Source organism: Peromyscus leucopus, unplaced genomic scaffold (genome assembly GCF_004664715.2).
Source record: "Peromyscus leucopus breed LL Stock unplaced genomic scaffold, UCI_PerLeu_2.1 scaffold_64, whole genome shotgun sequence".
Classification (NCBI taxonomy): Eukaryota; Metazoa; Chordata; class Mammalia; order Rodentia; family Cricetidae; genus Peromyscus; species Peromyscus leucopus.
Window position 1 is genome coordinate 427,686 of NW_023505552.1, and position 21,473 is coordinate 449,158.

Sequence of the window (21,473 nt, forward strand, 5' to 3'; positions counted from 1 at the left end):
TTGAACATTCATTTGTTTGACAATGTTGTTTGCTTTATATATAGCATATGATAGTACTTTTAAAAATTGGTTAGATAGTAAAAAAGCATAAAGCCTTTAATGATACAAATATTCAATAATCTTTCATTTATTTTGTGGATTTAGGGCTGTTATGTTATTCTCCTTTTCCCATTTCTTTGGAATTTCATACATGAACACAGATTTTACATCATTTTCTTTTTTTTTTTTTTGACAATTGCTGTAATTCTTTTTTTATTTTATAATTTAATTTAATTTTACATATCAGCCATGGATTCTCCTTTCCTCCCCTCTCTCACCCCCCCCACCTTCCCCCCAGCCATCCCCCCTTCCCATCTCCTCCAGGGCAAGGACTCCCCTGGGGATTCAGCTCAACCTGGTAGATTCAATCCAGGCGGGTCCAGCCCCCTCCTCCCAGGCTGAGCAAAGTATCCCTGCATAAGCCCCAGGTTCCAAACAGCCAGCTCATGCACTAAGGACAGGTCCCCACTGCCTGGGAGACTCCCAAACAGATCAAGCTAATCAACTGTCTCACTTATCCAGAGGGCCTGATCCAGTTGGGGCTCCTCAGCTATTGGTTCATAGTTCATGTGTTTCCATTAGTTTGGCTATTTGTCCCTGTGCTTTTTCCAATCTTGGTCTCAACAATTCTTGCTCGTACAATCCCTCCTCTTTCTCGCCAATTGGACTCCTGGAGCTCCACCAGGGGCCTGGCCATGGATCTTTGCATCTGCTTCCCTCAGTCATTGGATGAGATTTCTAGCACCACATCCTATCACCAGAGTAGGTCAGTTCGGGCTTTCTCTAGACCATTGCCAGTAGTCTATTGTGGAAGTATCTTTGTGGATTTCTGGGGACCTCTCTAGCACTTTGCTTCTTCCTATTCCCATGTGGTCTTCATTTATCATGGTCTCTTATTCCTTGTTCTCCCTCTCTGTTCTTGATCCAGCTCGGATCTCCCGCTCCCCTAAGCTCTTTTCCCTCAAACCTTGCCCTTCATTACCCCACTCATGTCCAGGCTGCTCATGTAGATCTCATCCATTTCTCTGTCATTGGGCGATCCCTGTGTCTTTCTTAGGGTCCTGTGTTCTAGGTAGCCTCCCTGGAGTTGTGAGTAGCAGTCCAGTCATCTTTGTTTTACATCTAGTATCCTCCTATGAGTGAGTACACACACACACTCCTTCATCCAGCTCCTCCAGTGACTCCCACCCTGCCTCTCAACTTCATGGCCTCATTTCTTTCTTCCTTTCTTCCTTCCTTTTTCCTTACTTTCTTTCTTTCTTTCTTCCTTCCTTCCTTCCTTTCTTTCTTCCTTTCTTCTTTGTTGTTTGTTTATTCTTCTCTCATCTATTATGTCTTGACTCCAGTTTCCCCTTCCTCCACCGCTCCCAGTACCCCTCCTTACCTCCTGTCTCCCCAGATCCACTCCTCCTTCACTTCCCTTCAGAAAAGAGCAGGCTCCCAAGGATATCAACCAAACACTGCATAACAAGTTATAATACAACTGGGACATACTTTCATATCAAGCTGGATAAGTACCCAGTAGAAGGAAACTTTTTATTACTATTATTAGTATTATTATTATTACCCTTATTTATACACATATATGTAAATACAACCTCCTGAGTCCACTTATCATTTCCCATATGTATATATGTTTAGGGCTGGCTACTTGGGATTAGATAACCTACCCAGGGGACTCATCCACGGAAAAGACTGATTCTCCCTCTCTCGTGGCAGCTATTAATTGTGTATTAACTTTTCACCCACGGATAGGCCTTGTGAGATTTCCCCCATTCACCTTGGCATGTCAACTGGCGGTGTCATTGCTCAGGTCTGGTTAGGCACACAAGTTGCTGTATTTTCAGAGGTCATATATAGAAGACACTATCTTGAAGCAGATGGCTCTTCTATCCCTTCTTCCCTGTTCCTCCATGGTTCCCTGGGCCTTAAGTGTAGCTTAAGTTGTACCTGCATCAGTTGCTACTAGGTACCTCATGGTCAGTTGTTCTCTGCATCATGACCAGACATGGATTTCTGTGATGATCTCTGCCTAATGTATGAGAAAGCTTCTTTGGTGAGGGTGGAGAGCTCCTCCTACCTGAAGATGTGAGGATAGGTGTGTGAGAATACAGTTGGGAATGTTGCTGGTTTAGGAACATGGCAGTAGTAGGCTCTTCTCTTCTAGGTTCTGACTTACCAGCCACAGATAGTTGCAGGATGTTCAAATGAGAGAACATAATACTCTGGTTATATGATAGTATGTCAAATTTGCACTGAGTAAGTCACAATTAAAAGATTCCTATCCAAAAATTAAAACACTAAAAGTTGAAGATAATAGTTAAAAATGGTTTATCTCCCCATAGATGGAACTCTTTGAATGAAAGTTCTTAGAATAGCATCAATTAGAATGACAGTATGGAATGAGATTTTTCTTGATTGTTGTGTTTGTTTGTTTCCTGAGATGAATTCTATATTGAAATATCACAGTTTAAGATGCCAGAGGAATGCTGAGCAATGTAGTACTAATGAATGCTTTGTTGCTTTAGCATCGAGCATGCCCTTTGTGCACAGAGAGATTTATATTGGAGTTCAGGCTATGCAAATGTTGGCATAATGGGGTGAAAAATATGAAACAATGAATAAAAAATGTAAATTTCTCTAATTAGAGTGTTTTTTTAAGAAGAAGGAATAGAACTGTAAAATAAGCACAGCTTGTGAATTTAATTTTTGATTTCTTATTTGTGTGTATTGGTGTGCATGTGGTGTGTGTGTGTGTGTATGTGTGTGTGTGTTGTGTGTGTGTGTATACAAGAATATAGAGGCTTAGAGGTTGATATCTAGTTTTTATCCTCAATTCATCCTTCACCTTATTCTTGAGACAGGGACTTTCACAGAACCTGGAGCTTGCTGCTTCTGCTAGGCTGGCTGGCCAGCAAGCCCCAAGGTTGTTCTTGTCTTCAGTGTCCCAGGGCTGTGAGTTACAAACACATGTCACCATGCCCAGCTTCTTGTATGAGCACTGGAAATCCAAACTCAGGTCCTTGTGCTTGTACAACCACTTTACCATCTTCCCAATTTGAACTCAATCTTTGATAATCTAAGAAATTGTATCCCTGGTTTAGCAAGCCTATTTGTAGGAGGGATTACCTGTTTTCACCAGTATGCATTTACATCTTCCAAGAGTGTTCTTCTTTCTCCCTGGATGACCTGACTTTGTGATGCTTACTGATTTCATGTAGCTTGAGCCAAACATCCTTTTGGATACCAAGGTTATGACATCAAATGAATAGAAGGTTGTGAACTGCATAGAGATCACACTTCAATAAGGGGACATAGAAAGTGTAGAGGGTCTCATGTAAAAAATTATAGCATCCAAGAGAAGGATCTAATCAGGGAAATTCCAGAATATTCCATGCTGTTATATACCAGTTAAAGTTGAGCTTGCCAAAGGAGATGGAAGAACCCTAGTGTCTTCAACTACCCTTACTTCTGAATTCTCATGACCCTAGGACACACTCAAAGTGTCATGTAACTCTCAGAGGGAGATGGGGTCCTTGGAAGGACATCCCAGTTTCTTTCAGAGCCAGTACATTTGCATTCCTCTACACCACCCAAAATCTAACAGATTCGTTTTCTAATGTGTTTCTCCAATGCAAGTTTAAGGGCAATATAGTATTTGAAATTCTTAAATTGATTGTAGCTAAGCAAAATAGTCACTATAATAGGGCTATGTTAACACAAATTGAGATTTCACACAGAAGCACATTCTCATCTTAAGGGAAAAAATAAAATAAGATTATATTTTTAGGGAAAAAAAAGTAGCCATAACGTGGAAATTTATAAAGAAAAATTCTCTGTGAGCTTTGGGGAGACAGTGTCATTTAGAAGGTTGCTTCTCATATTATTTCTAAAACTTCAAAACATTTGAGTGACAGTTAGTGGCAAGGGACATTAAAATATAGATTTATCGAGCTGGCATGTTGGCATACTATACATATTTTCTGATCCATTTGTATATAACAATGTGCTCAAGCATTTATATTAGTATTCTAAGGAGCTAGGAATCCAGAAAGTGAGGGGCACAGTGCAGAGCTGTGGAGATCCTGAAACTGAAGAAGTGATCTGTGGACTCCAGTTCTGGGTAGGAGGAAGAACATTGGCTAGTCGGTGTCCTCCAGAAAGAGCCAAAGGAGCCACATGCAGAAACCCAGCATCCTGAGGAAGACTTGTGAAGTGGGCTTCATGAGAACTGCCAGAGACCATGAACACAGCAAGGCATGGAGCTGCTGAAGGGATTTATTTCAAAGACAGAAAAGACTCAAGGTGATCCCACTGAGGTACCATGTCCACCCACAGAACAGAGGTGGAGCTGAGAAAGACCCAGCTTAAAGGGCAGGCTTGTAATTTCCTTCTTGGAGACACTCTGGTTTCCTTTTAAATTTATCCAAATCCATCACGCTTGTAAGGAGGTAAGTACTGGGAAGAACTTCCAAAGTTTCAGTTCTAAGGTTTGGTTTGTAAAAATATGACAGGTTGTGTTTGTGCTAAGAATTTTCCCTCACACATGTTGCTAAAATATCCTCCTAAGTCTTACAAAGAAAAAGATTGTATTTTAAAGGTCAGAGGCCACAAGCTCTTCCCCCATTTAACCGAGAGGCATAGATAATAAAGTCCGTGCATTCAGTTTGATTTAAACAAAATGTCAGCCTGAGAGCGACTGCTAAGCAATTATCTGAAGATAGATTAGAGTGACATTAAGCTGTGTCCCTAGTGTCTACCTAGGATCTCATCACGTAATAATTCATCCATTTTTTATGCTTTAAATACTCTTCCTCTGGAGAAGATAGCCAATCACAATTTTAAAATAATCTCTAAATGTTTTATGGGAGGCTAACCTTTCTGTTCAGCCCTGCTGGATGAGATGCTGAGCCCATATCTAATTTGAAATGGGATGTCCACTCTCGCCTCAGGATTTACAGCCCTCTGAGGCCCACTATCTAAGGATTCTGTTAATGACCAAGTGTCTAGAAAAAATCAACTGTAAAGTGGAGATTCAAAGAATCCTTATCTCGGTGTTTGGACAGGGGCCCCAGGGCAAGAGACTCCAGGGAATCCGAGGCTCTTAATAAATTAGTGGCTTCAAATGTCACCAGCATCTACATCAGTTCCCTGTAGATGCCTTTCTTAATACCTTCTCCAGGACCTACCTTGAGTTTGAAAGTTAGTCTCTAGCCAGAAAAATGGCTCAGCCGTGAAATGGCTGAGCATGTCACCAAACCTGATGATGACCTGAGTCCAACTACTGGAATCTATGTGCTGGAAGCACAGAGCTGGCTACCTCCAGTTGTTCTGTAGAACATGTGTGCACACACAAGAATACACACACACACACACACACACACACACACACACACACACACGAACATATATATACACATGTACAAATAAGTAAATTTTAAAATGTAAAAAAAAAAACAAAAAACTTAAAAGTTAGTCTCAGTTTCAGATATATGGAACAAAACAATGTCTCCTAATGAAGTATCTGGAGGCTGCAATCAGCCCACCAGGGAGAGAAGTTTGGGAGATGAAGATAAAGGATGCTTTTTTTCCCCTGAATTTGCATGTGCAGACCCGACTTTCTTGTGGGACAAGGTTTATATGGAGTTGAAGAGAATTAAGGTTCAAAGATTAACATCTGGCAGCTTAAATCCAGTTAGAGAATTCTGACATATAAAAAATAATGGAAGATCTGTGGCTCATTACAATGCAGACAGATGAGCTCTGTAAGAAGAAGCAGCTGGGATGAAGGGAGGGCTGCCCTCTCCCAGTGCTGGGAAACTATCTATTTTGAGTAGGAGCATGGAGGACCACAAAGGGATCCTGTAGCTATGTTCCATGCTGATGAGACCCTCTCATGAGTCTCCAAATTGACTGATCCAGGCGATCTGCAGGAAAACTCTTTTTAAAGGGGAGTTATTTCCCCAGAGGAAATTCACTAGTCTTTAAACTCACAAATGGCTACACAAGAGAAATTGCTTGCTCTTTGTACCCAGGACAAGGCAGACAGCAGCAACCCAAAGCTCTCGAGTTTCATACCAAGGATGGGGTTTCTCAAAAGTGGAGATCGGGAATTGTAGGGTGAAAACTAAAAGTGTCTGTGATTGCTCCACGAGCTGGACTGAGGAGGTCTTGTCATGTTTGATTGGGCTTCTGTCCATTAGGACCTAAGATTGACGCCTTTGTATTTTCAACCACTTCTCTGAACTTTGTTTCTGTAATCCAGAAACACACATTTGAAGTCCACTGAGTAAGAAATCAGGGTGTGTGTTCTGTCTATTTTCTCCCTTTCTTCATGCACACTGTGCTTCTGCATCCTTCACTCAGCTTTGTAGAAAAGTATTATGATTGCTGTCTAACCGAGCTCTATAAAATTTTCTACACATCTCAAAATGGACTCTTTTATCCTCTTTTTCTTGCTATGATTATAATGATTCTGTCAGTATTGTGGATTAAATGGAGAAACTCAGACATTTCTATGTAGCTCTCAGGAGTTAACAATGGTTAAAGATGTTATATGGGTAATGACTGATGTGATTGATAGGACTGGAGGATTTATTTAAAAAGGAGACATTATTCTCTCTCCACATGTAACAATAATGTGAGAAGAAAGATTTTTCTATAAGCCATGATGGAAGTTTTCCCAGGAACTAGATTAGTCAGAACCTTAATTTGGGGCTTCCTAGACTCTAGGAATAAATATATTCTCCAAAGAGAATAAATATATGTTGTTTAGCTATTATGTTAATTATTTTTCTTATCTCTGTGACCAGATACTTGACAAGAAGCAATTTAAAGGAGAGGTTTTGTGTTTTGGCTCACAATTTGAGAGGGTACAGTCCATCGTGGTAGTGTAGAGGCCATGGTGTTAGGTAGCAGCACAGTACAGTTGAATCTCCTCACTTCATGATGGATCAGGAGAAGAGACTGAACAGAGGAGAGGCTGGACATAAAGTTCTAATGCCTACTCCAGTAACCCACTTCCTCAACTGAGCACTGACCTAAAGATTCTTAGCCCTCCAAAAGCACACTAGCTGGGGATGACATATGTAGATAGGCGAGCCTGTGGGGAGACATCTTGTCTACCCAGGTATTTTTTTTTAACTAGGTTAGGGTGATAACATCGCAGAGTTCCCTTCCTCTCTGTACCTGATAGAACTTACTTGCTAATGTAAATAAAGAATATGATAGCCTCTAACCAGTATAGGAATGACTGAAAGCTGTATTTCAGGAAGATGATTTGCAGTCCCTTTACACATAGCAATAATAGATATGGTCTACAGTACATTGGTATGCAGTGAGCTTGCCATTGTGCATATGATAAGGCAGTTTTCAGATTATGTTGTATCTGTGGAGTTTTTTAAAAGGTGAAAACAACAAAAAAAATCAACTATCATAAAATCTGAAACCTAGCCAGACCTGTTTGACCCAGGCCTGTAATCCATCCGCTTGAAAGTCGGAGGTAGAATTGTGAATTCAAGAACTGCTCAAACTACAGATTGAAGTTCAAGGCCAGCCTAAGTAATTCGATGAGATCTTCTCAAAAAAACACATAAAAATAAGGATTTGAGTATGGCTGAGGGATGTCTCAGCAGTTGAGAGTGTCTACTGCTCCTGCAAAGAACCCAATTCAGTTTCCAGCAACCACATTAGGGTGCTCACAACCACTGTGATTTCAGCTCCAGAAGCTGTGGCAACTCTGTCACCACAGACATCTGCACTCACATACACAAAGTGCATGTGCATGCACACACACACAACACACACACACACACACACACACACACACAATCAATCAATCAATCAATCAGATATTTTTAAAGGGTGGAGCTAGGGATATGGCTCAGTATTAGAGTATTTGCCTAGCATGTGCCAGGTATTGGGTTCTGCTACCAATAAAGGAGAAGAGATCAAAAGCTTTCTAAAGTTTATCAACAGAATAATGAAAGGGTGATTGACAGCTGAAGATTTAGCAGTCTGAGGCTGCCTTCGGTGCCATCCAAGGCCAGCTGAAGAAGGCACCACAGGGATAAAGCTTTCTGGAAGATCACTCGAGGACACAGACTTCACCCTAGCCCTGCTTTCAGCCTCACCACTGTTTAAAATGCTTTGTTCATCTGTGCATGCACACAGATCCTACAGCTGCTCAATCAACATCGTTCTTGAACCAGTGAATGCCCCAAATGAAAGACTGAGATGAGTAATAGACACCAATCTAGGGGGCTGAATCAAAGACCAGTGATTTCTACAGAAGTGGTGAGTGAATGGAGAAAGCTTCTAATGACAGAGTCTGGCTATAATCTGGAAAACTGGGAGACTTGCCAGGACTAGGATTTACAGACCGTGGAAATGGCTAGGGGTTCCATGCTTTGTTGTTAAAGATTTATTTCATTTTGTTCTATGCATGTGTGGGCATGCATTTATGAGAGTAAATGCCACTAGCACACAGGTGCCCATGGAGGCTAGGAGAAGACATTGGATTCCCTGGAGCTAGAGTTACAGAAGGTTGTGAGCCACCAGACATGGGTGCTGGGAACCAAACTCAAGTCCTTGGCAAGAGCAGCAGATACTTTAAACTGATGAGCCATCCCTCCTTTCCAGCCCCCATATTCCATGTCTTTTTCCTTCGTAAGAGACCTTCTTTGAGGTAGGCACTGTCAGCATAGCATTCACTTTTTAAATATATCACTCCCTCCATTCCTCCATTTCTCCCTCTCCCCCACCCCCCACCCCGTGTGTGTGTGTGTGTGTGTGTGTGTGTGTGTGTGTCTGTGTGTCTGTGTTGTGTGTGTGTGTCTTGTGTGTCTGTGTGTGTGTGTGTGTGTGTGTGTGTGTATGTGTGTGTGTGTGTGACTATGCACATGAAGGTATGTCAGGGCACAGGTATTGAGGTCAAATACCTGGCAAGTGTGCGTGTCTGTCATCTTCCACCTTGTCTGGGACAGAACCTCACCGCCGCACATGCCAGGCTAGATAACCTGCATGCTTCCCTTCCAGACACTCCCTGACCCTGACTCGTCTCCCCATGGGACTGCTGGGATAATAGACACATGCTGCCACTTTCAGCTTTGTGTGGACTCTGGGGAGCCACACTCAGATCCTCACAGTTGCTCAATACTCTCAACTCACAGAGCCCTCTCCCCAGAATTCACTCATTTTTTGAGATGAACAAGTTAAGGTTGAAAGATATTGTGGTATAAGTGACAGTGGCAGGACTTGAACTCAGGAAGTCAAAGCAACCTGTTGTCTCCTCTCCCTCATTCATGGGATGAATACTACCTCTCAATTTTATTTATAAAATTGATGTTTATATAAACATAAAACTGTGGTTGCAATGAATACAACTCTCAATTATCTTAGAAAATGATATCACACCATGAATGTACCTCACTTCCCACTAGGACACTGTAGCAGACTCTCAGGGGTTATAAAGAACTAACATAAACCATTTGCCACAGATTACAGGAAGTCCGGCCATAGCATGCATGATTAGGATTAGGATTAGGATTAGGATTAGGATTGTGTCTCTGGTTCCATATAACAGTCTTGTATGGATGAGTCATCTGAGTTCTGACTCTCTCTTGGTGTGCATCTGTCTGTCTGTCTGTCTGTCTGTCTGTCTGTCTGTCTCTCTCTCTCTCTCTTCTCTCTCTCTCTGTGTGTGTGTGTGGTGTGTGTGTGTCTATCTATCTGTCTGTCTGTCTCTCTGTGTGTCTGTGTGTGTGTGTCTGTTTCTATATGTGTGTGTATATGTAGTCTGTGTGACTGCAGATGCATACATGCCATGTAACACATGTGGAGGTCAGAGGACAGCCTCAGCTATGGGATGTGGAACCTCACTCTATCTTGTTTGAGACAGGGTCTCTTATTGCTCACTACTGTCTCTTAGGTGAGCAGACCCCTGAGCTTCCCAGGATTCTCCTTTTTCTTGTTTCCCATCTCTATAAACTATTGAGACTACAGATGTGCATCACAGGATCTGGTGTTCATGGGTCCTGGGTATCTGCACCCGGGTGCACATGCTTGCACACCAAACACTTTATTACCTGAATCATCTCTCTGGACCAATTCTTAATTTTTCACATGTGGTCTGGAATAGGAAAAGGTGCATGTCATTACTAAGTCAACAGTACTTAGGGAATGTGAATCAGTCACATCATGCTGAGTTACTATATTTTTGCTGGTCGATGTTAGAATACTCTCTCCCCCTCCCTCCTTCACTCTCTCTCTTCCTCTCTCCCTCCCTGGCTCCCTCTTCCCTCTCTTCCTCTCCTTCTCTTTCCTTATCCCCCCTCTCTTTCCCTATCCCCTCTCCTCCCTCTCTCCCCTTGTCTCCTCACCCTCCCCCTCTCTCCCTGTCTCCCTCCCCCTCTCCTTCTACCCCTCTCTTTTCCTCTCTACCCTTCACTCTATCCTTCTCTCCTCTCCCCCTTCTCTTTCCCTCTCCCCCTTTCTCTCCCTCTCACACTCTCCCTCTCCTCCTCTCTTCCTCTCTCCCCCTCCTTTCCTTTTCTCTCCCTTTGCTTTCTCTGCCTCTCTTTCCCTCCCCTCTCTCTTCTCCCTCTCTCTGTCTCTTTCTCCCTTCCTCTCCCTGTCTCGCTCCCTCTCTCCTACCCTCTCTCTTTTCCTCTCTCCACTTCTCTCTCCCCTCTCTCTCCTTCTTTCTTCCCCTTTCCTCTCCGCCCCTCCCTCTCTCTCCCTCTCCTCCATCCTCTCCATCTCCTCCCTTTCCCTTTCCTCCCTGTCTCTGTCTCTGTCTCATCCTCTGTCTCTCTCCACTATCTCCTTATGCAGACCATAATGACCTCAAATTGATAATCCTCCTGCCTCAGCCTCTAATAGGCCCACATGCCTGGCTTTTTCCTATCTTTCACTTAAAGATATTATATTTCTTTTTTTCCCTAGGAATTTGGCCTTTAAAATCAAAGGGATTAAAATATTCCAGTCTCTCTGCACATTAATGAGCATATGAAATGGAAATGAACTAAAAATTCTGAGTCACCTTTTGTATTTTAACTTAAATGTTAAATTCTAAAATTACCACACTAACCTTGATCTATTTCTTGAATGCAAAATAACCCCTTATATTACATTGTACATATATACACACATATATGTAATTTTGGTCTCTATTTTAACTTTGCAGAAATATGTATTTATTATCATTTATGCTACAGAACAGAAGAATAGAGAAGTTAATGTAGATAGATTTAAAACTGATTTAAAAGATTAGTAGATTCGGAGAAGGGAACCACAAGGGCAGAGGAAAAGGTCGAAGGAAAGAGAAAACCAATCAAGAGAGCACAGGGGTGCAGAGGAGACCAAATATCATGTTTCCTCTCTCAGGGCATGTGCGTGCGATGTAGGCAGAAGGAAGAGTCTTGGGAAGAAGGAGGGGAACAGGAAGAAGGGTGAGGTGGGATGTGTGTGGGGGGACGACGACATGTGAGCAGTCTTCAGGAAAGTACAGGCATGGAAATGCCATACAGAAACCTGTTATTTCCATGCTAAAGAAATACAATTTATCATGTGAAAAAAAAAGACTTGTTTGGTTTGTTTGTTTGTTGGGAGTGGTTTGGTTTTAGATAAAATCTCACTCCATAGCCTACCATGTTCTGGAACTCACGGAAATCCTGGCATTTCATCTCCCAAGTTATTTTATTTTCTAGAAATGTTTCTACATAGCACTTTTAGTCTCTTACACCCTAGTCTTTGCTATTTTGTGTAGTGTCTTATGATGATACAGAGCCCTGACAAAGCAACATGTTGTAAAGTGTTAAGATGGAGGAGACAGTTTCCTCCTCTGACACCCTCATGTTACCTGGGTATTCATTTTGCTTCATTTTCATGAGAAATTTGGTGGACCTTGAGTTGTAGTAACCCAAATCACTTTCCTTGAGACTGCTCACTACAGTATTCTGGAGTAACAATGTGGCAGGAGCTGTCATTACAGGCTCTGGATGGGAGGATGGAAGTTTCTGCCATATGAATCTTTAAAACAATCACTGCACTTACAGGAGCTTGTTCTTACTGTCAGAGGAAAGTTAGAAGGGAGAGAAGGGGAGACAACTCACTCTAAATTATTCTTTTAAGAAAGAAAATGGGACTGGCTTAGCAATTAAGAATACTTGCTGCTCTTCCAGAGGAACCAAGTTCAGTTCCCACCTGCTGACTATCACTGGTAATTTCAGCTCTAGGAACCCAAGAGGCATATGTGTGTGCGCACACACACACGCACACACACATGAACAACATACACTCACACAGATACACATACATACACATAACTTTAAAAATACTTTTAAAAGATAAATTTTTCATCATCTTCAAAATATTTTATTTTTGCTATTCCATAATTAGATTCTGAATTTGATTCCACAATTTGTTTTTGAGGCATTATTTAATTTCACCAACCTGAGGAATATTCTAAAGAATACTTGGAACTCATTTATTCCAACCACTTCAAAATCATTTATTTTGATTTCTTTCATCACTTTCCACTTTTAGGTTGATTAAACTTGTTCACTGACAAGCTTACATGTATGTCCTGATTCTCTCTACTGTCACCCCCTAGTCTCTCTGATCTCCCCCTACACCTGTCAGCCCTTTCTCCTCCCCACATGTCCCTTTTCCATACCCCTTTGGGTTTTGTTGTGTTGTTTTGTGGTCCTCTTAGTTTAAACTGACTGTGTGGCCACAGGTTTGGCCATAGCCATTGGAACATGATAGGTTCACCATTTGGTACACAAGAAAGGCCATGGTTGTCCCTCTCCCCAGAATCCATCAGTTGCCAAAAGTTCAACAGGCAGGGCCAGCGCCCTATGAGCCTCTCTTCTATTCATAATTGGCTGTTGATAGACCCTGTCTTGTACAGGCACAAGACAGGCTTCTGCAGCTGCTGTAAGATTGTGTTTGCGATGGCCACGTCATGTCCTGAAGAGAGAATTTTGTGTCTCTTCATGAAAGCATTATTTCTGTCACCATCCTTATACATGCATGATATGCATTTCCTTCTAATTAAACATCTTGTCTCCCCTTTCCACATGTGCTAGACCATATTCTCCCTCCATGGCATTGTTCACAACACAGAGAACACACAAGCCTTTGTCAAGGGATGTGCTAGAAAGTACAAGTTTAAACTTGAAGCCAGACATGTTGGCTGTTTGCTGGGGCATGGCCTTGGGCAGGATCTTACTCTCCCTAAATTCTAGCTTGTGTCATCAAAATAGAGGTGACACCTGCCCTGTGGCATGGAAGGAACCCCCACGTCAAGAATACAAGTACACTGACTTTTTCCAACTATAAATTGCTCTAAAATGTAAGCTGCCGTTGGACTGACAGCTCAGGTGTCATGGTTGAAGAATAGGCACTGATGTCTCTCCCTAGGAGGCATCTTCACCTGTCATTTTCACCTCCAAGGTTGAAGGGTAAGATATTTCCTGTGTGTGTCAGTTTCCTTGTTTTTAAAATGAGAGTTACAGAATATATTGGGGTGACTCACAATTGTAATATCATCACCCAGGAGGCTGAGAGAGGATGGCTTTGAGTTCAAGACCAGGATGAGTTATGGGCAATACCCTATCACAAATTGAAAAAAAAAAAAGGAGGAGGGGAGGAACAGATGAAGGAAGGGAGGAACAGAACGGGGAAGAAGTGAGAGGGAAGGAGAGATGGTTGGAGGAAAATGAACGTATGGAAGCACCATTTTCCAAAGAGACAATGCAATTGACAGAAGAAAAACATGTAAAGAGCATATAGAAGAGCACCAACAAATGATTAATATTGTCTTCCGTGCACGTATTCAGTGGCAATTATATATTTACCAACATAGTAATAAATGTATGAAGAAGAAAATGAAGATATCTTTCATTCTGGCTCATTTTTATGCGATTTAGTTCTATTCATCATTAAATAATATATATTTGCTTCACAACCCAATAACATAGAAGGAAAAGCAAGTCATCAATGATCAGCTATCCAAACATGACTTCTGCTGGGTACATTTCAGAGTATTTGAGCCAATAATTGCAGAGAACCTGGACCTAAGCAAACAGTGACAGAAGAGTTATGGGTTTGGATTGTAAAGAAATAAGTCCCTAAGAACAGAGGCTGGCGAAGTAGAAAGGAGAAGGAAATGCCAGAATTTGAAGACTGAGAGTTTACACAAGACTGAGGTGTACTCCCACCACTCTGTTTCCCCAGGACAGAGCCACACTGACTCTACTGTGACCTTCACAGGATTTGGCACCCTCTGATGTAAACATTCTTAGAGATATTGTATAAGAGCTAGCCCATAGACAGTGCCCAAGGAAGCCACATTCCAGCCTTATCCTCAAAATAAACAAATAAATAAATAAGATATATGTCTTAGAGTTTCTATTGCTGTGAAGAAAAACCATGACCACAACAACTCTTATAAAGAAAACATTTAATTGGAGTGGCTTACAGTTCAGAGGCTTAGTTCATTATCATCATGGTAAGGAGCAGAGTGGCATGCAGGCCAATGTGGTGCTGGAATAGTAGCTGAGAGTCCTACATCTTGCAGGCAACAGGAAGTCAACTGAGACACTGGGTGGCATCCTGAGCACAGGAAACCTCAAAGCCTGCCCCCACAGTGACACACTTCCTCTAACAAGGCCATACCCACTCCAACAAAGCCACACTTCCTAATATTGCCACTCCTTATAAGATTATGGGGGTCAATTACATTCAAACTACCACAGTATATGTGGAAAACATGAGTAAATGTGCTTGGTGCCAAGCGTGATGACCTGAGTTTGATTCCTAGGACCTACATATTAAAAAAAGAGATGTGACTTTGCAAGTTGTCCTCTGACCTCCACAAATACTTACATTATCCTGGCACTTACATTACACAGAAAGACAGATGCATGTATGAGTACACACACACACACACACACACACACACACACACAGAGAGAGAGAGAGAGAGAGAGAGAGAGTAATTTTTTAAATTTTAAAATAAAAATAGGATAGAATAATGAAGAGTACTTAAGCCTGAATTATTCCCTTTATGCACACATCATAAACCATGGCCTTTGTGGGTAGTGAGTGAAAACCAGCAACCCAGAAAGTAGGAAAAGAAGGTGACTAAACTTGATGTCTTATCTGTCTTCTTATATACAGAACTGGAGGAATATTCACACACAGGGTGGGAGAGCATTAAAAAACAGATGCTGAGAAATAAATGACACACCAAGTTTTCACATGCATTTTTAGAAGACAGGCACTAAGAATAATTACTATTATGTAAAGTCATCCACTATGATGGGCATTATGGATGATGCAATGCCTGTCCTTGACATTGTTAGGTAATTATGAGCAGATTACTTCAAATTTTTGGGAAAAAATCACTTTTCTAATTCTTCTTTCAAAGGTCATTATTCCTAAACCCCTAAGCATTCTCAAGAAGCAGTACTTCTTGAGTAGCATGTAGGACAATAGCTTCAGAGTTTGAAGCAGATTTGTTTAGATGATGCCATGGTTCAGTTTACAGTTGTGAATGCTTCAAATGCAGAATCATGCCTCCCTCATAGCCTGACATTCTGGAATTCTCTATCTAATACACTGCTTAATTAACAAAGAATAAAGTGAGCCAATTGAATAATTGCATTATTTGTGTAGGAGTGTATGTGTGTTGCTGAAGGCTATTACATTCTTCAGCCATATGTGATATATATATACATATATATATGTATATATATATATGGTATATGTGTGGTGTGTGTGTGTGTGTGTGTGTATGTGTTTGTTTGTGTGTGTGTGTGTGTATGGTTTAAAGCACAGAACATGTAATATACTCCCAGGCAAGTATGTCCATATTTAGCCACAGATAATTGTTCAGAAAGAAATGTCTAGTTAACTAAGACACCAGACCTTGCTTAGTAAAGCCCCTTCACTGATTGGCTTGTCCTGCCAGACCCCCGTGGTAGCCAGCCACCATCCTACAGAGGAGCACTGAGTTCAGCAGGAAGTTTTTGAGTGTCAGACTATGTTCTCTGAGCTCTACTGTAGGTGCCCTCACCTTCCAGAAGACCAACTCTTATTCTCCAGAACCACTTGTAATAAAAAAGCAGAAGAGACCTATCAGTTCTTCCTGGTGAGTCAGTGTGTTCACACAAACTGAAAGCAGTGAGCACAATTTTAAGTTGCAGATGCTTAGTAAAACCTTGCCTCTGCACCTAGTAAAAGTGAAATTATTTAATCAAGCAAAAAAACATTTGCTAAATTTATATAAGTTGATGGTGTCCAACTGTGTCCCTAAAGAGATTTGGAAAACACCCATCTTCTATCCAACAACACTGAGCATAAAAATGTAGGTTCAACTTTCTAAGCATTAGCTAGAAGATAAAAGGAATGTTTGAGAAGAACCTTGGGAAAGGGCAGGAGGAATGGGCTTCACTTTTATTGTCTTCCTTTTATCCTATTCTAACTTTTCAGAAGAACTGATTTTCCTTCACTCTAGAAGAAAAACGAATCTGGGTCCCTGTGCCTTCCTATTTTAATAAATCCTTTCCTGTAAAAAAAAAAAAAGGAGCTGATATCTGGGAGCTGGGGAGGTGGCTAAGTTGGTAAAGTACTTACTGCACAAGCAGAAAGCTCCGAGTTCAGATCCTCAGCCCTCACGTAAAGCAAGTATGATGGTATAAGCCTGTGGTCCAGTGTTGGAGAGGAGTTCAGAGGATCTCCAGGCTTGCTGGCTAGGCAGCCTAGCCAAATTTATGAGTTTCACATTCAGTGAGAGAGGCTGCCTTGAGAGAATGAAAGAGGGGGGTGGAGAAGAAGAAGGAAAGAAGGGGGAAAAGCAGTGAGCAGTTAAAGAAGACACACATTAACTTCTGGCCTCACATGTTCATGCACACTGGCCTCCACATGTTCATGCAACACTAATGCATATGCACCTGCACACGAGTGTACACTAAATGCATATGCACATGCACACGTGAGTGCACACTAATGCAAATGCACATGCACACATGAGTGCACACTATACAAATGCATTATGCACACATGAGTGCACACTAATGCATATGCAAATGAACACGTCTGCACATGAAAACCACACACACACACAAATAACAGAGTTGATATCTGATAAACAGCCTTATAAAATAAGAGATGGGATAACAGCTCCAAGGTTCTTCTGAATTGCCTTCTATATCCTTCTAGAATTTCTCTTCAATCCTCTCCTTCTTGAGATGTTGACATTATATAATGCTACTATCTCAGATTTGAAAAGGACCCCAGGATTATCAGCCTAACATTCCCTCTAATGTCTTCCCAGCAAGTGTCCATTTAATCTTGACAGGAGCACATTCTGTGATAGGGAGCTCACAGTCTCACAAGTCAGTCTAATTTACTGATAGCCATCTCTGACTGCTGGAAGGTCACAAAAACCCTAAGAGTCAGTCCAAAAGTCTGCCTCTTCTCCGCACTGGTATTAGGACCACTCTCGAGAGGGATCATGAAGAGAACAATCCTGGTTCCACTTATACCGGCTAACCCTTCAGGAACTTGATAAGAACTCTCAAGTCTTCTTCCGGCTCAGTATTATCAGTTCACCCTGGTCTTTATGCGATAGAGCTCTGAATTCCATTAACATCCTGTCACGCTCAAGGATGTCCATCTCTGTGTGCACATTCCCACTAAAGCATGAGTCAGGTGGCTATGGCTGCATTCCAGCTTTGAGTTCTTGGGTATTTGGGAAGAAAATCAAGGAAGATCTAGGGTGTCTTATTTCATTAGTTTGTCAAAGTCTACCATATTTTCATACTCAGCTAAGTCATTCATTACTCATCTAAAATGCCTGCCTACTTTAAAGAACATTTCGGCTTGTGGCCATTGTCCAAGCAGGCAACTTCCTCAGCTGAACACAGTACAATAGACCTGAACAGCTTGAAGGAGAAGAGCTTCCATGTCACTCATTATGAGTACCTTTTCCTCATGAGTTAAAACCAATTTGACATGTGTGTGTATTTGTATAAGCACCCAAGCTATACATACGTGTGTGCAGGTCAGAGGGCAGCCTAAGGTATCATTCCTTAGGAGCTGTTCACTTGTTTCTTAAGAAGAGTCTCTGATTAGCCTTGCTAATTTTTTGATTAATTGATTGAGCTTGCTGATTTGGGTAGACTTGCTGTCTAGCAAGCCCAAGGAGTCTGCCTGATTCTGCCTCCTCAGAGAAAGGATGCAAGCATGCATCCCCATGCCCAGCATTTTTATATGTGATCTGTGGATTGAACTTGGTCCTTGTGTTTTTGTGGCAAGCATACTACCCATTGAGCAATCTCCCCAGTTTCCTTTCTATCAGATTTCTCTGCACTTCCACTTAAGCCAACCCTGGCTCTCTTTTTTGATAATGACCAAAGTTGCTGAGGTTAAAGATTGTGTGGTCTGCAGATAGGACCTGGTACCTTAGAGGAGGAGAAAATACTGTATTGAATTCCCATTTTGTTCTTAAAACTGTATCATGGTGAGCAGCACTAGAACCAGGAGGTATCCAAATTCATGGGACTTTTCCCCCCTTTCCAGGGTTCCCCACATTCCTTTCTCTTCCTTTGGTATTTCCTCCTTCATCAAGACTTGGCATCACAATGTTCAAGTTCTGCCTTTAAAATGACAGTATGTTAGAAATAATGAGGCTTAGCTCTTCACCATGAATCATCTATCCAGCTTTGATCTCTAACTTCTTATTACTTGTATAACATCATGGCATAGTTTTCCTAAACAATCACCTTCACTGTGTTTGTTCTGCCTCAAACCTTAACAGACTCAAGTCGGATATTCAAATTCTTCTATACAGAGTATGTGGAATCCCTCATGTCCCACCTTCCTCACCTACCCAGTGATGCAGGATGATCACTGGGAGTCTGAGGCCATCCTGGCCTACATAATGAGTTCTTGGGCTATAGTAGGCTTCAAAGAAAGACCCTGTCTTAAAGAATTAGTAAATCCACTTGAAGTTTATGTTTTATTTGCTTCTATCAAAAATTGTTACTACATACAAACTTCCAATATCAAATTTTCCCACTATGACAAATTCTTAGAGTACAGGCTACTTGACAGAATAATGTCACCTTTACCTTATTGAAGGCCACTTTTTCAGATTTGAGAAAAATTAAGACAAACTGGAAGTAGATCCTACTGATGAATTAAATCTAGTATCAAAAACAGACATACTATCAGGATTTTCATCCAAAGAGCCATGGGAAACCAAGCTTGGTGGTAAGTGTCTGTAATCCCAACACTTGAGAGGTAGAGGAAGGGTCAGAAATTCAAGGCCATCCTTGGCTAAATGGAGAAGTAGAGGTCATACTGGCCTACATGAAACCCTGTCTTACAAAAAAAAAAGGCAGAGATTAGCATGGGGATTTATTAATTAATGGAAAAAACATTTCTTTTTCTATTTTTTTCAAGACAGGGTTTCTCTGTGTAACAGCCCTATCTGTCCTGGAACTCACAAAGATCAGCCTGCCTCTGCCTCCAAAGTGCTGGGATTAAAGGCAAGCACCGCCACCACCCCAGTGGATAACATCTCTTATTAGCATCAGATTTAATATTTCCGCTGGACAGCATCAGAGTGGCTTTGTGAAGGTGGTATTTCCAGAACATATGCACATTTGTCTTTTAGGCTTTTTATGATGGTCACAAGGACACTTCTTCTGGCTTTGTTCATTTTAAGGAATCATTGTTTGGGGTAAGTTTTTGAAATTCTCATTTACAGCTTTGGAAAAAACATATGCTAATGTGACTATAATTTCTACACATATTTGTGCTTTGGAAAAAGGACAACTATCTACACTGCATCCTGCCAGTAGAAGCACAGGCAAGAGCAATGAAGAGCTTTCTCAGGAAATAGTGATTTTAGCTTTCTCCTCCGTCTAAGGAGAGTTTGGGGGGGGAGGGGATTGTGACTTCGATATTTTGGGAAAAAGTTTTGATTTCAACTGACAAAAACAAAATTGACTATAATACCACACACTGCTAAGGAGTACACTGGTGTTTGGATATAAGTATGTCTTATGCAGTGATCCAGTGCAATGATCCAGTTTGTCTAATTAGTATACCATTACAAGTACTTAGAATGTCTTTGTAATAAAAACATCCAAACTGCAATAACATGTTAGAATGTGTGTGTTCTTGTTTATTACAGTGGCATACCAGGTGATGCCAGAACTGGCCGAGAAGGCTATATCCTATTCTGTGTTGACTACTATTGGCTTCTCTCTCCCCTCCCTCCGTTCCCTCTCTCCTTTTTCCTTCTCTTTTTCCTTCATCTTTTACTGATGACCAAAGAGGAAAAATCTGACAAGCCAGATCCAGAAAGAATATAAAACCTGAATGAACCTTGAACAGGGAGTCAGTAAACAAAAGTACATTCCCCCTCCTTATCACAGAAGCAGGACTGGTTTCACATCAATGTTTTCCCCAGGAGCCAGGCACCTCTTGTGCAATTCAAGTCACAAAATAAAGGCTAAGTCTCTTCTTTGTGAAATGCCCTGTGATGTGCAGCCTCAGTGATGGCAGAGAGAGGGAATGTCAGCCCTTCCCCCAGGAGACTCGCCTTGTTTATGGGAGGAAGATAAGATGCATATACAAGGAACAACAATGCAAAGGGAGACATTAATATTTATAACAATGATACAAACAAAGTGCTTAGAGGGAGCTTGGAGGAAATAAATGTGTCCCAGCTAGGGATACAGCACAGAAATTTATTGTGGGAAGTCATCTCTGGGCTAATCACAAACGATAATCAGAAATTCTGTAGGTGTCCCTGGGAAGAATAGGCACTCTAAAATGAATTGGGGAAACAGAAAAGGATGAGATGTGATAGCCAGAAGCCAACAGGCCTCTTCTGTAGTGTAGGGCTCCTACTTTGCTTTTGTTTGGGGCAATGAAAACTGAAGACATAAAAATGCTATAAAGAAACTTGCTAATTAAAAACTGTGTAACTTTAAAAGAGAAAGAACATTTGAGCAAGGGAAAGAACACTTTCGTTCACATTCTAAGACATAGAAAAGGCCTGGTGCCAGGCCAGTCACTGCTCTATATCAAGCAAACATGAGGTGATTCCATTATCACACCTGGTCTGCTGGGGTGGAATGCCTGTCTGGTAGGGCATGAACAGAGGCAGAAGCTGATAGCCAGAGAGCAAAACTTGCAGGAATTTCCAAATAACTTCTAGAAACTCAATATCTAGGGGGGAAATGTGTATCCTGTCTGCTCACCAGGCACTGCATGTATGTGTGCACACAGAAGTTCCCACAGAGCTGCATATACAGTCAAAGCAATCATGTACCTGCCTGGAGAACCATAAAATTTCTAAGGAAGAATGGTGGTTTATCTTTCCCAAGAAGTCAAGGACAAGGTGTGGT

General features: G+C 41.5%; 1 long non-coding RNA gene across 1 annotated transcript in view; it reads left to right on the plus strand.

The window, feature by feature from the left end:
* The window catches only part of LOC114707891, a 140,841-nt gene extending 120,968 nt beyond the window's left edge, over positions 1–19,873 (plus strand). Inside the window, exon 3 of the long non-coding RNA XR_003736720.2 lies at positions 19,730–19,873. This is a non-coding gene — a long non-coding RNA (uncharacterized LOC114707891). The remainder of the gene's footprint in view (positions 1–19,729) is intronic.
* The last annotated feature ends 1,600 nt before the right edge of the window (positions 19,874–21,473 follow it).